The sequence below is a fragment of the Rhinoraja longicauda genome, chromosome 40 (assembly GCF_053455715.1).
Source record: "Rhinoraja longicauda isolate Sanriku21f chromosome 40, sRhiLon1.1, whole genome shotgun sequence".
Classification (NCBI taxonomy): Eukaryota; Metazoa; Chordata; class Chondrichthyes; order Rajiformes; family Arhynchobatidae; genus Rhinoraja; species Rhinoraja longicauda.
Window position 1 is genome coordinate 4,721,521 of NC_135992.1, and position 12,642 is coordinate 4,734,162.

The following is a 12,642-nucleotide window of genomic DNA, read 5'->3' on the forward strand; positions in this document are numbered from 1 at the left end:
CTCTCCCCCTCTCTCTCTCCCCCTCTCTCTCTCCCCCTCTCCCTCTCCCCCTCTCTCCCCCCTCTCTCTCTCCCTCTCCCCCTCTCCCCCCCCCCCTCTCTCTCTCTCCCCCGTTACCCCCGCCCCTGTTCCCGCCCGTGTCCCGCGCCGCAGTGTCGCGCTTTGTGAAGTACACGGGCTACGGGAACGCGGCGGGCTGCTGGCGGCCCGGGGGCTGCTGGGCGGCGGACGGGGAGAAGGGGAGTATTCGAAGAAGAGGACACAGACACGGAGGAATATAAAGAGGCGAAGCCCAAGTAAGCAGCCTGCGGGTGTGGGGGTGGGGCCTGTGGGTGGAGCCTGCGGGTGTGGGGGTGGAGCCTGTGGGGGTGGAGCCTGCGGGGGTGGGGGTGGAGCCTGTGGGTGGAGCCTGCGGGGGTGGGGTGAAGCCTGTGGGGGTGGAGCCTGCGGGTGTGGGGGTGGAGCCTGTGGGGGTGGATCCTGTGGGGGTGGGGTCTGCTGGGTGTGGGGTTGGGCCTGCGGGGGTGGGGCCACGGGTGGGGGTGGAGCCTGCAGGCCGCGGGGGTGGGGTCTGCTGGTGTGGGGGTGGGATCTGGGGCCGCAGGTGTGGGGATGAGGTCTGCGGGCCGCGGGTGTGGGGGGGTGGAGCCTGCGGGGGTGGGGGTGGGGCCTGCGGGCCACGGGTGGGGGGTGGAGCCTGCTGGTGTGGGGGTGGGGCCTGCGGGGTGTGGGGGTGGGGCCTGGGGTCTGCTGGTGTGGGGGTGGGGCCTGCGGGCCGTGGGTGTGGGGGTGGAGCTTGCGGGGGTGGGGATGGGGCCTGGGCCGCGGGTGGGGGGGTGGAGCCCGGACCTCGTCAGCTTACTCCACCGCTGCACCACTTTTGTTTTTTTAGTTTAGTGATTTCAGCGCGGAAACCAGGCCCTTCGGCCCACCGAGTCCGCGCTGTCCAGCGATCCCCGCACACTAACACCATCCTACACCCACTGGGGGCAATTTTTACAGTTACATTTACCAAGCCAATTAACCTACAAACCCATCTGAGTTTTGGAGTGTGGGAGGAAACCAAAGTTCTCGGAGAAAACCCACGCAGGTCACGGGGAGAACGTACAAACTCCGTACAGACGGCGCCCGTAGTCAGGATGGAACCTGAATCTCCGGCGCTGCATTCGCTGTAAGGCGGCAACTCTACCACCGCACCATCCGTAAAGTTTAACGGATCATTAAACTCATTCTTAGGGGTGGCACAGCGGTAGAGTCGATACCTCACAGCGCCACAGACCCGGGTTCAATCCCGACTACGGGCGCTGTCTGTACGGGGTTTGTACGTTCTCCCCGTGACCTGGGTGGGTTTTCTCCGGGTGCTCCGGTTTCCTCCCACCCTCCAATGAGATACAGGTTTGTAGGTTAATTGGCTTGGCGTATGTGTAAACTGTCCCCAGTGTGTGGGATAGTGCTAGTGTATCGCTAGTCAGTGTGGATTCGGTGGGCCGATGGGCCTGTTTCCAATCTGTACCTCTAAACTACATGTGCAGGTTTCTAGGTTAATTGGCGTCTGTAAATTGCCCCTCGTGCGTGGGATAGCGTGCAGGGATCGCTGGTCGGCACGGGCTCGGTGGGCCGAAGGGCCTGTTTCTACGCTGTATATCTAAACTAAACTAAACTAAATTAAACGTGAAGGTTTGCGGATTAATTGGCGTCTGTAAATTGCCCCTCGTGCGTGGGATCGCTGGTCGGCACGGGCTCGGTGGGCCGAAGGGCCTGTTTCTACGCTGCATCTCTGAACTGAACTTCTCTCTCCAGCATTAACCCAGTCACAGGCCGCGTGGAAGAGAAGCTTCCGGACCCCATGGAGGGGATGACGGAGGAGCAGAAGGAATACGAAGCCATGAAGCTCATCAGCATGTTCGACAAATTATCCAGGTACTTGCCAGAGGAATGTGCAGGGGATCTAAGATCTCACCCCTCCCTTCTCTCCCTCCGCTCCATTCCATCCTCCACACATCCCTACTCCACCTTCCCTTTCCTGATGTGTAGGAAAGATGCTGGTTTAAATCAAAGATAGACACAAAATGCTGGGGCAACTCAGAGGGTCAGGCAGCATCTCTGGAGAGAAGGAATGGGTGACGTTTCGGGTCGAGACCCTTCTTCAGACTGATGGGTGACAATTCGTCTGAAGAAGGGTCTCGACCCGAAACGTCACCCATTCCTTCTCTCCTGAGATGCTGCCCGACCCGCTGAGTTACTCCAGCATTTTGTGTCTACATTCGATTTAAACCAGCATCTGCAGTTTTTTTCCTGTTGTTAGGTGTGGACAATAGACAATAGGTGCAGGAGGAGGCCATTCGGCCCTTCGAGCCAGCACCGCCATTCAATGTGATCATGGCTGATCATTCTCAATCAGTACCCCGTTCCTGCCTTCTCCCCATACCCCCTGACTCCACTATCCTTAAGAGCTCTATCCAGCTCTCTCTTGAATGCATTCGGAGAATTGGCCTCCACTGCCTTCTGAGGCAGAGAATTCCACAGATTCACAACTCTCTGACTGAAAAAGTTTTTCCTCATCTCCGTTCTAAATGGCCGACCCCTTATTCTTAAACTGTGGCCCCTTTTTCTGGACTCCCCTATCGAGACCCTTCTTCAGACTGAAGATGCCGGAGTAACTCAGCGGGACGGGCAGCATCTCTGGAGAGAAGGAATGGGTGACGTTTCGGGTCGAGACCCTTCAGTCTGAAGAATCTCCCGTTTCCCTCCCCCCTGACTCTCAGTCTGAAGAAGGGTCTCGACCCGAAACGTCACCCATTCCTTCTCTCCAGGGACGCTGCCTGACCCGCTGAGTTGCTCCAGCATTTTGTGTCCATCTCCCTTTCCTGATCCCGCTCCCATTTTCCTGAAGATACACACAAAATGCTGGAGTAACTCAGCGGGTCAGGCAGCGTCCCTGGAGAGAAGGAATGGGTGACGTCTCGGGTCGAGACCCTTCTTCAGTCTGAAGAAGGGTCTCGACCTGAAACGTCACCCATTCCTTCTCTCCCGAGATGCTGCCTGTCCCATTGAGTTACTCCAGCAACTTCAGTTTGAAGAAGGGTCTCGACCCGAAACGTCACCCATTCCTTCTCTCCCGAGATGCTGCCTGACCCGCTGAGTTACTCCAGCATTTTGTGTCTACATTCGATTTAAACCAGCATCTGCAGTTCTTTTCCTGTTGTTAGTTGTTGGCTGGTTGACCCATTTCACTGATTCCTTTCACCCATTCCTGACTCCACGGTCTCATCCTTGACCCCCATCTTCCAAATGTGACTCCCCCCCCCCCATTCCCTTCCCAATTCCCACTCCTCGCTTCCCATTCCCAGAAGCGTCCCAGCTGTGAGGCAGCAACTCTACCGCAGCTCCACCGTGCTGCCCCACTAGTCGTATGTTGTTCCGACACCTTTCACACATTAAGGTCGATCTTTTGTCGAAGCCAATTAACCTACAAAAACCCACGCGCCTTCGGTACGCGTGAGGAAACCGGAGCACCCGGTGGAAAACCCACGCGGGTCTCGGGGAGAACGTACAAACTCTGTACAGGCAGCGCCCGCGCCCGTAGTCAGGGCGGCACGGTGGCGCAGCGGTAGAGTTGCCGCCTTACAGCGAATGCAGCGCCGGAGATCCTGACTACGGGCACCGTCTGTACGGAGTTTGTACGTTCTCCCCGTGACCTGCGTGGGTTTTCTCCGAGATCTTCGGTTTCCTCCCACACTCCAAAGACGTACAGGTTTGTAGGTTAATTGACTGGGTAAATGTAAAAATTGTCCCTCGTGTGTGTAGGATAGTGTTAGTGCGCGGGGATCGCTGGGCGGCGCGGACTCGGTGGGCCGAAGGGCCTGTTTCCGCGCTGTATCTCTAAATCTAGTCGGGATGGGACCCGGGTTTCTGGCGCTGTGAGGCAGCAATTCTACCGCTGTGCCACCGTGCCGCCCTGTCTTGCTGGCTAAGACGGTGTAGGACGTTGGATCAACCAAGATGAAGTTAGATTGTAGGATGGGTTGGAGGGGCCATACGATGTTTAGTTCAGAGATGCAGCGCGGAAACAGGCCCTTCGGCCCACCGAGTCCCTGCCTGCCGGCGATCCCCGCACATTAACACTATCCTACACCCACTAGGGACAATTTTACCATTTTTACACCAAGCCAATTAACCTACAAACCTGCACGTCTTTGGAGTGTGGGAGGAAACCGAAGATCTCGGAGAAAACCCACGCAGGTCACGGGGAGAACGTACAAACTCCGTACAGATGGTGCCCGTAGTGGGGATGGAACCCGGGTCTCTGGCGCTGCAGTCGGGCAGTAGTTCTACCGCTGCGCCACCGCGCCGCCATGCTTTGCTGGATACGGTGATGTGGGAGGATGGATGCGCCACGATGAAGTGGGATTGTGGGATGGGTTGGTGGGGGATGGGGAGGGGGGGCATGTGGTGTTGAATTGTCGCTAACGCCCTTTGGGGTTCCACTTGGGTGACAGGGAACAGATAATCCAGCCGATGGTGGTTGGCTGTGACGGGAAGCTGACGCCCATGGACGAGACTGTGCAGCAAATGGCCGAACAGATGTCGCTGCACTCCGAATCCGACCTCGATCGAAGCAGTGAGGAGGAAATGTAAACACTAGCCGGCGACAGGTATCGGCGGCCTCGGGATAACGGCCCCAGTTAGAGTTCAGGGCCACGTGTTGTCCGAGGAAAATCCCCTGATGGGTAAAAGAATCGGTAAAGAACTGAACACGGCCCATAGCGATCCCCTTTGTTAGGCTGCGTTTTAGACTTTAGAGATACAGCGCGGAAACTGGCCCTTCGGCCCACCGAGTCCGTGCCGACCAGCGATCCCCGCACACACACAATGCTGGAGTTACTCAGCGGGTCAGGCAGCATCTCTGGAGAGAAGGAATGGGTGACGTTTCGGGTCGAGACCCTTCTTCAGACTGATGTTCCAGTCTCCACCTATGTCCTTCCTTTGTCCCGCCCCCCTGACATCAGTCTGAAGAAGGGTCTCGACCCGAAACGTCACCCATGCTTTCTCTCCCGAGATGCTGCCTGACCTGCTGAGTTACTCCAGCGTTTTGTGAATAAATACCTTCGATTTGTACCAGCATCTGCAGTTATCTTCTTATATCACACTTACACCATCCAACACCCACTATGGGGGCAATTTACAATTTCACCGAAGCCGGTTAACCTACAAAACCGCGCGTCTTTGGAGCGTGGGAGGAAACCGGAGCGCCCGGAGAAAACCCACGCAGGTCACGGGGAGAACGTACAAACTCCGGGCAGACGGCGCCCGTAGTCGGGATCAAACGAGAGTCTCTGGTGCTGGAAGGCAGCAAATCTGCTGCCGTCCCGCCCTCTAGAGCACCTTTTGCATCCTTTCTCAGGAAAATCCCTCAGCGCTTTATAGCCGGCGAAGATATTTTTTGAGGTGCAGTCAACATTGTAATGGAGAGGCCCAATTAGAGATGACTTGACCCACGAAACCTTACACAAATTCGCCCATGGTTAGTTAAAGCATCTTTCAAGGCAGCTGTTTTAATAAAATACTTAGTGGCGTTCATTACTCACCTGGTAAGAATAAACTCCACCAGCTTACTGATGGGTAACATTGGGTTGGTTCGATAAGATGGAGGCATGACTTGGTTGGCATGTGATGAGCGTTTGTGGGCACTGGGCCTGTACACCCTGGAGTTTACAAGGATGAGGGGGGACCTCATTGAAACCTAGCGATCAGTGAAAGGCCTGGATAGAGTGGATGTGGAGAGGATGTTTCCACTGGTGGGAGAGTCCAGGACCAGAGGGCACAGCCTCAGGATTAAAGGACTTCCCTTTAGGAAGGAGATGAGGAGAAATTTCTTCAGTCAGACTGTGGTGATTCTGTGGAATTCATCGCCACAGACGGCTGTGGAGGCCAAGTCAGTGGATATATTTAAGGCAGAGATAGATGGGTTCTTATTCACAAAATGCTGGAGTAACTCAGCAGGTCAGGCAGCATCTCGGGAGAGAAGGAATGGGTGACGTTTCGGGACCCGAAACGTCACCCATTCCTTCTCTCCCGAGATGCTGCCTGACCTGCTAAGTTACTCCAGCATTTTGTGAATAAATACCTTCGATTTGTACCTTCATCTGCAGTTATCTTCTCATAGATAGGTTCTTGATTAGTACAGGTGTCAGGGGTTATGGGGAGAAGGCAGGAGAATGGGGTTAGGAGGGAAAGATAGATCAGCCAAGATGGAGTAGACTTGATGAGCCAAATATGACTTATGAACTTGCTCTTATAACTTATGAACTTATTACGACAAGCATCCCTAATGGGGAAAGTAATGGCGATCTGCCTTCTCATATCGTTAAGGCCCTTCAGTGGTGAAGGTGGAAGATGCTCCCATATTTGAAGGCATGGCTCAAACACGATCACAAGAACCAGAGGGCACAAGTTTAAGGTGAAGGGGGGAAAGATTTAATGGGAACCGGAGGTGTAACTTTTTTACACAAAGGGTGGTGGGTGTGTGGAAAGAGGAGGCAGTTGGGGCAGGTACTGTGGTAACGTTTAAGAAATATTTGGACAGGTGCATGGATAGGACAGGTCTGGAGGGATATGGGCCAAACGCAGGCGGGTGGGACTAGTGTAGATGGAGCATGTCGGTCAATAGACAATAGATAATAGACAATAGGTGCAGGAGGAGGCCATTCGGCCCTTCGAGCCAGCACCGCCATTCTATGTGATCATGGCTGATCATTCTCAATCAGTACCCCATTCCTGCCTTCTCCCCATACCCCCTGACTCCGCTATCCTTAAGAGCTCTATCTAGCTCTCTCTTGAATGCATTCAGAGAATTGGCCTCCACTGCCTTCTGAGGTAGAGAATTCCACAGATTTACAACTGTCTGACTGAAAAAGTTTTTCCTCATCTCAGTTCTAAATGGCCTACTCCTTATTCTTAAACTGTGGCCCCTGGTTCTGGACTCCCCCAACATTGGGAACATGTTTCCTGCCTCTAATGTGTCCAACCCCTTAATAATCTTATACGTTTCGATAAGATCTCCTCTCATCCTTCTCATCGGCAAGTTGGGCCGAAGGGCCTGTTTCCACGTTTTATGACTATGAGAGAATTATAGCAAGTGCGTGCAGAGTGATTGGGTTTGGGTTGGCAAAGATAATGGATGTTTCTAATGTACTGAGTAATCTGCTTATGCACTGTTTAGATTTTTTAGGTTTCGATTTAGAGATACAGCGCGGAAACAGGCCCTTCGGCCCACCGGGTCCGCGCCGCCCAGCGATCCCCGCACACTAACACTATCCTACACCCACTAGGGGCAATTTTTACATTTGCCCAGCCAATTAACCGACATACCTGCACGTCTTTGGAGTGCGGGAGGAAACCGAAGATCTCGCAGGTCACGGGGAGAACGTACAAACTCCGTACAGACGGCGCTCGTAGTCGGGATCGAACCCGAGTCTCCGGCGCTGCATTCGCTGTAAGGCGGCAACTCTACAGCTGTGCCACCGTGACCGCCTCAGGTTTGTTCTCAGGGACAAAACCCTTGCATGACCCCTGGACTGCCCATGTAGGGAACATGGTGGCTAATCTACACACAGCAAGGACAGACACAAAGTGCTGGAGTAACTCAGGGGGTCAGGCAGCATCTCAGGAGAACGTGGATAGTTGACGTTTCGGGTCGGGTCCCTTCTTCTGAACCACTTTCCCCATCCCTCCCCCCTTTTAAGTTTTTCAGACTTTAGAGAGACAGCACGGAAACAGGCCCTTCGGCCCACCGAGTCCGTGCCGACCACTGATCGCTCATCCTGCGCTCCGGGGACCACTTACTGAAGCTGATTAAACCTCAGACCCGCACGTCTTTGAAGCGTGGGAGGAAACCGGAGCGCCCGGAGAAAACCCACGCAGGTCACGGGGAGAAGGTCGAGACAGCACCCGTGGTCAGGAACTCTGGCGTTGCCGCCCTTTTGTGGACTCCCGCGACACTCTGTTTGCAAGACCGCTACCCACGAGGTGGTAAGATGCCTCAGTTGGCTGAGATAGTGTCACATCCCACCCGTGCCAAGCTGTGCCAGGATGCCCTTGCTGTCCGCTCCCATCCAGCAACGCCCAGGAGGTTGGCTCTCAGTCCCGCGATCGCACTTTGACACAAGGACGAGGGGCGTCAGGCGCGGTGGCGCAGCGGCGGAGTCGCTGCCTCACAGCGTCAGAGACCCGCCCGCGTTCGACCCCGACTACGGGTGCTGTCTGCACGTTCTCCCCGTGACCTGCGTGGGTTTTCCCCGGGCGCTCCGGTTTCCTCCCACGCTCCAAAGACGTGCAGTTTGTTAGGTTAATTGGCTTCGGTAAAAATTGAAAATTGCCCCTCCTGTGTGGCACAGCGCAGCGCTAGTGTATGAGGATCGCTGGCTGGCACGGACTCGGTGGGCTGAAGGGCCTGTCTCTGTGCTGAATATACTAAACTAAGCTAGACTAGCTTCATGACCGGCGGGCTAAGCTAGGATAGGACTGCCAACAGCAATTGGGCCAATTGATCAACAAGACTTAAGAATGCAACGATGACCACATTATTGTCTTTTGAACATACACCGTAGATATACTGCCCATCCTGTAGATTTGCCCGTTAAGTTTGGTCAAATGTATTGACTTTGTTACGGTGAAAACTAATAAACAGTTGAACTTTGCAAATGTATTCGTGTTCAGTTTTCACACACTCAGTTCTAACCAGATCTGTCAATAGACAATAGACAATAGGTGCAGGAGGAGGCCATTTGGCCCTTCGAACCAGCACCGCCATTCAATGTGATCATGGCTGATCATTCTCAATCAGTACCCCGTTCCTGCCTTCTCCCCATACCCCCTGACTCCGCTATCCTTAAGAGCTCTATCCAGCTCTCTCTTGAATGCATTCAGAGAATTGGCCTCCACTGTCTTCTGAGGCAGAGAATTCCACAGATTCACAACTCTCTGACTGAAAAAGTTTTTCCTCATCTCAGTTCTAAATGGCCTACCCCTTATTCTTAAACTGTGGCCCCTTGTTCTGGACTCCCCCAACATTGGGAACATGTTTCCTGCCTCTAACGTGTCCAACCCCTTCAGCGTGGAAACAGGCCCTTCGGCCCAACTTGCCCGCACCGACCAACATGCCCCATCTACACTAGTCCCACCTGCATGCTCTTGGCCCATAGCCCTCTAAACCTGTCCTATCCATGTACCTGTCTAAATGTTTTCTCAACGTGATAATACCTGCCACAACTGGCACTTTTTCCCATATACCCATCATCCAATGGGTAAAAAAGTTGCCCCTCAGGTTCTTATTAAAGCTTTCCCCCCCTCACCTTAAACCTATGTCCTCTGGTTCTCGATTCCCCTACTCCGGACAAGAGACTCTGTGCATCTACCCGATCTATTCCTCTCACGATCTTGTACACCTCTATGAGATCACCCCTCGTCCTCCTGCGCTCTAAGGAATAGAGTCCCAGCCTGCTCAACCTCTCCCTGTAGCTCAGGCCCCTCGAGACCCGATAACATCCTCGTAAATCTTCTCTGCGCCCTTCCCATCTTCCCTACAACATGACGACCAAAATGGAGGCTCTAAAAGTGGCCTCACCGACGTCTTATACAACTGCAACATGGCCTCCCTAACTTCTATACCTTCAGTCTGAAAAAGGGTCTCGGCCTAAAATTCTTGCTATGGAGGGCGTGCAGGGTAGGTTCACTAGGTTAATTCCCGGAATGGCGGGACTGTCGTATGTTGAAAGGCTGGAGCGATTGGGCTTGTATACACTGGAATTTAGAAGGATGAGGGGGGATCTTATTGAAACATATAAGATAATTAGGGGATTGGACACATTAGAGGCAGGAAACATGTTCCCAATGTTGGGGGAGTCCAGAACAAGGGGCCACAGTTTAAGAATAAGGGGTAGGCCATTTAGAACGGAGATGAGGAAGAACTTTTTCAGTCAGAGAGTGGTGAAGGTGTGGAATTCTCTGCCTCAGAAGGCAGTGGAGGCCAGTTCGTTGGATGCTTTCAAGAGAGAGCTGGATAGAGCTCTTAAGGATAGCGGAGTGAGGGGGTATGGGGAGAAGGCAGGAACTGGGTACTGATTGAGAGTGATCAGCCATGATCGCATTGGATGGCGGTGCTGGCTCGAAGGGCTGAATGGCCTACTCCTGCACCTATTGTCTATTGTCTATTGTCTATAAAACGTCACCCATTCCTTCTCTCCCGAGATGCTGCCTGACCCGCTGAGTTACTCCAGCATTTTGTGTCGACCTTCTATTTAAATCAGCATCTGCAGTTTTTTTCCTATACTCCAGTAACTTCCATACTCAGTACTGTGACCGATGAAAACCAATGTGCCAAAAGTCTTCTTGACCTCCGTGATCTACCTGCGACGCCATTTTCAACGTCCTACGGTGAATCATTCTCATCTCGGGGTTGGCATGAATTGGATTTGAACTCACAACCAGGTTATAAGATGGCGCCAAAGCCAGGCGATTCTCTGCCTGCTGGTCCCGGAAGTGGATCTGCAGCCATTCGTTACAAACGCTCCGCTCTTTGGACTTGAGAGATATGGTGCTGGAACAGGCCCTTCGGCCCGCCGAGGCCGTACCGACCAGCGAACACGAGCACAGTCCCACACGATGGGGAACAATGTACAATTTTACCGAAGCCAATTAACCTACAAACACTGTGAATCTTTGGAGCGCGGGAGGAAGCCGGACACGGGGAGAGCGTGCAAACTCCTTACAGACAGCACCCTTAGTCAGGATCGAACCTGTTGGGAGCGGGGCAATTCTACCACTGCGTCACCAAGTGTTTTCAAACTTTACTGGATCAAGTGGACCCGTTGGGCTCCAAACCTCTCCTGCATTGGTGCAGCACCCTCTCCTCCCCCCTACCCTCTCCCCCCCCCCTTTCCCCCTCCCCCTTCCCTCCCTCGCCTTCCCCTCCCCCCCACTCCATCCCCCTCGACCCCCCTTATCCCCCCTCCACCCTCCCTCCCAAAGAGATAGATTTAAACTTTTTTTTTAGAGATACAGCGCGGAAACAGGCCCTTCGGCCCACCGGGTCCGCACCGCCCAGCGATCCCCGCACATTAACACTATCCTACACACACTAGGGACGATTTTTACATTTTACCCAGTCAATTAACCTACAAACCTGCACGTCTTTGGAGTGTGGGAGGAAACCGAAGATCTCAGAGAAAACCCACGCGGGTCACGGGGAGAACGTACAAACTCCGTACAGACGGCGCCCGTAGTCGGGATTGAACCTGAGTCTCCGGCGCTGCATTCGCTGTAAGGCGGCAACTCTACCGCTGCGCCACCGTGTGAAATGTGAATAAAAACGTGAATAAAAATATAACACCGATTCCAATGAAACTTCTTCCCTTAGCACCAAAGGGACGACGGTGAGTAAAGTGGGCCTAAAATTGTCGCGCTATCGTGTACCGATTTGGCAGTAGTTCAGGAACAAACAAACAAACAAACGAGAGTTTTAGTACATAGACGTCAACAGCAGATACCCCATATCTGGGCAGCGTGATTGTAATCATGCATAATCTTTTCACTGACTGCTCAGTGCACGACAAAAAAGCTTTCCATTGGCCTTCAGTACACGTGACAGTAATAGACAATAGACAATAGACAATAGGTGCAGGAGGAGGCCATTCGGCCCTTCGAGCCAGCACCGCCATTCAATGTGATCATGGCTGATCATTCTCAATCAGTACCCCGTTCCTGCCTTCTCCCCATACCCCCTAAACTAAACTAAACCTTCTAAAAGAATGAGTAAGACCTGCCTTCAGAGGCTTCTACAACCTCTAGTCCACACCACCCACTGGCCATGAATTTGCTTCTAATTCCACGGGGCTAGAGCGGTTTCGTTTTTTTTTAGAGATACAGCGCAGAAACAGGCCCTTCGGCCCATCGCGTGTGTCCGCGTGGGACGATTTACAATTGTACCAAGCCAATTGGTGTATGGCAGGGTGGCGCAGCGGCAGAGTTGCTGCCTTACAGCGAATGCAGCGCCGGAGACCCGGGTTCCATCCCGACTACGGGCGCCGTCTGTGCGGAGTTTGTACGTTCTCCCCGTGACCTGCGTGGGTTTTCTCCGAGATCTTCCGTTTCTTCCCACGCTCCAAAGACGTGCAGGATTGTAGGCTAATTGGCTTGGTAAATGTTTAAAAAATGCCCCCAGTGTGTGTAGGATGATATTAATGTGCGGGGATCGCTGGTCGGCGCGGACCCGATGGGCCGAAGGGCCTGTGTCCGCGCCGTATCTCTAAGCTAAACTAAATTAACCTACAAACCTGCACGCCTTTGGATTGTGGGAGGAGACCGAAGGTCTCGAAGAAAACCCACGCAGGTCACGGGGAGAACGTACAAACTCCGTACAGACAGCACCCGTAGTCGGGATGGAACCCGGGTCTCCGGCGCCGTGGGGCGGAATAAACTCAATGGAGACACAAAGATACTGCAAATGCTGGAATCTAGAGTTGCCACGTGTCATCGCTGACTGACCTGCTGAGGTTTTCCAGCATTTCCTGCTTTTATTATCCAGGTTAATTGGCTTCAGTAGAATTGTAAATTGTCCCCAGTGTGTGTAGGATAGTGCTAGTG

General features: G+C 53.5%; 1 long non-coding RNA gene across 1 annotated transcript; it reads left to right on the forward strand.

Annotated features, from left to right (window-relative positions):
* The first annotated feature begins 158 nt into the window (after nt 1-158).
* Nucleotides 159-5,983, forward strand: LOC144611463 (uncharacterized). The gene is made up of 3 exons (XR_013549526.1): nt 159-296; nt 1,801-1,920; nt 4,500-5,983. It is a non-coding gene; the product is annotated as an uncharacterized LOC144611463 (long non-coding RNA).
* The last annotated feature ends 6,659 nt before the right edge of the window (nt 5,984-12,642 follow it).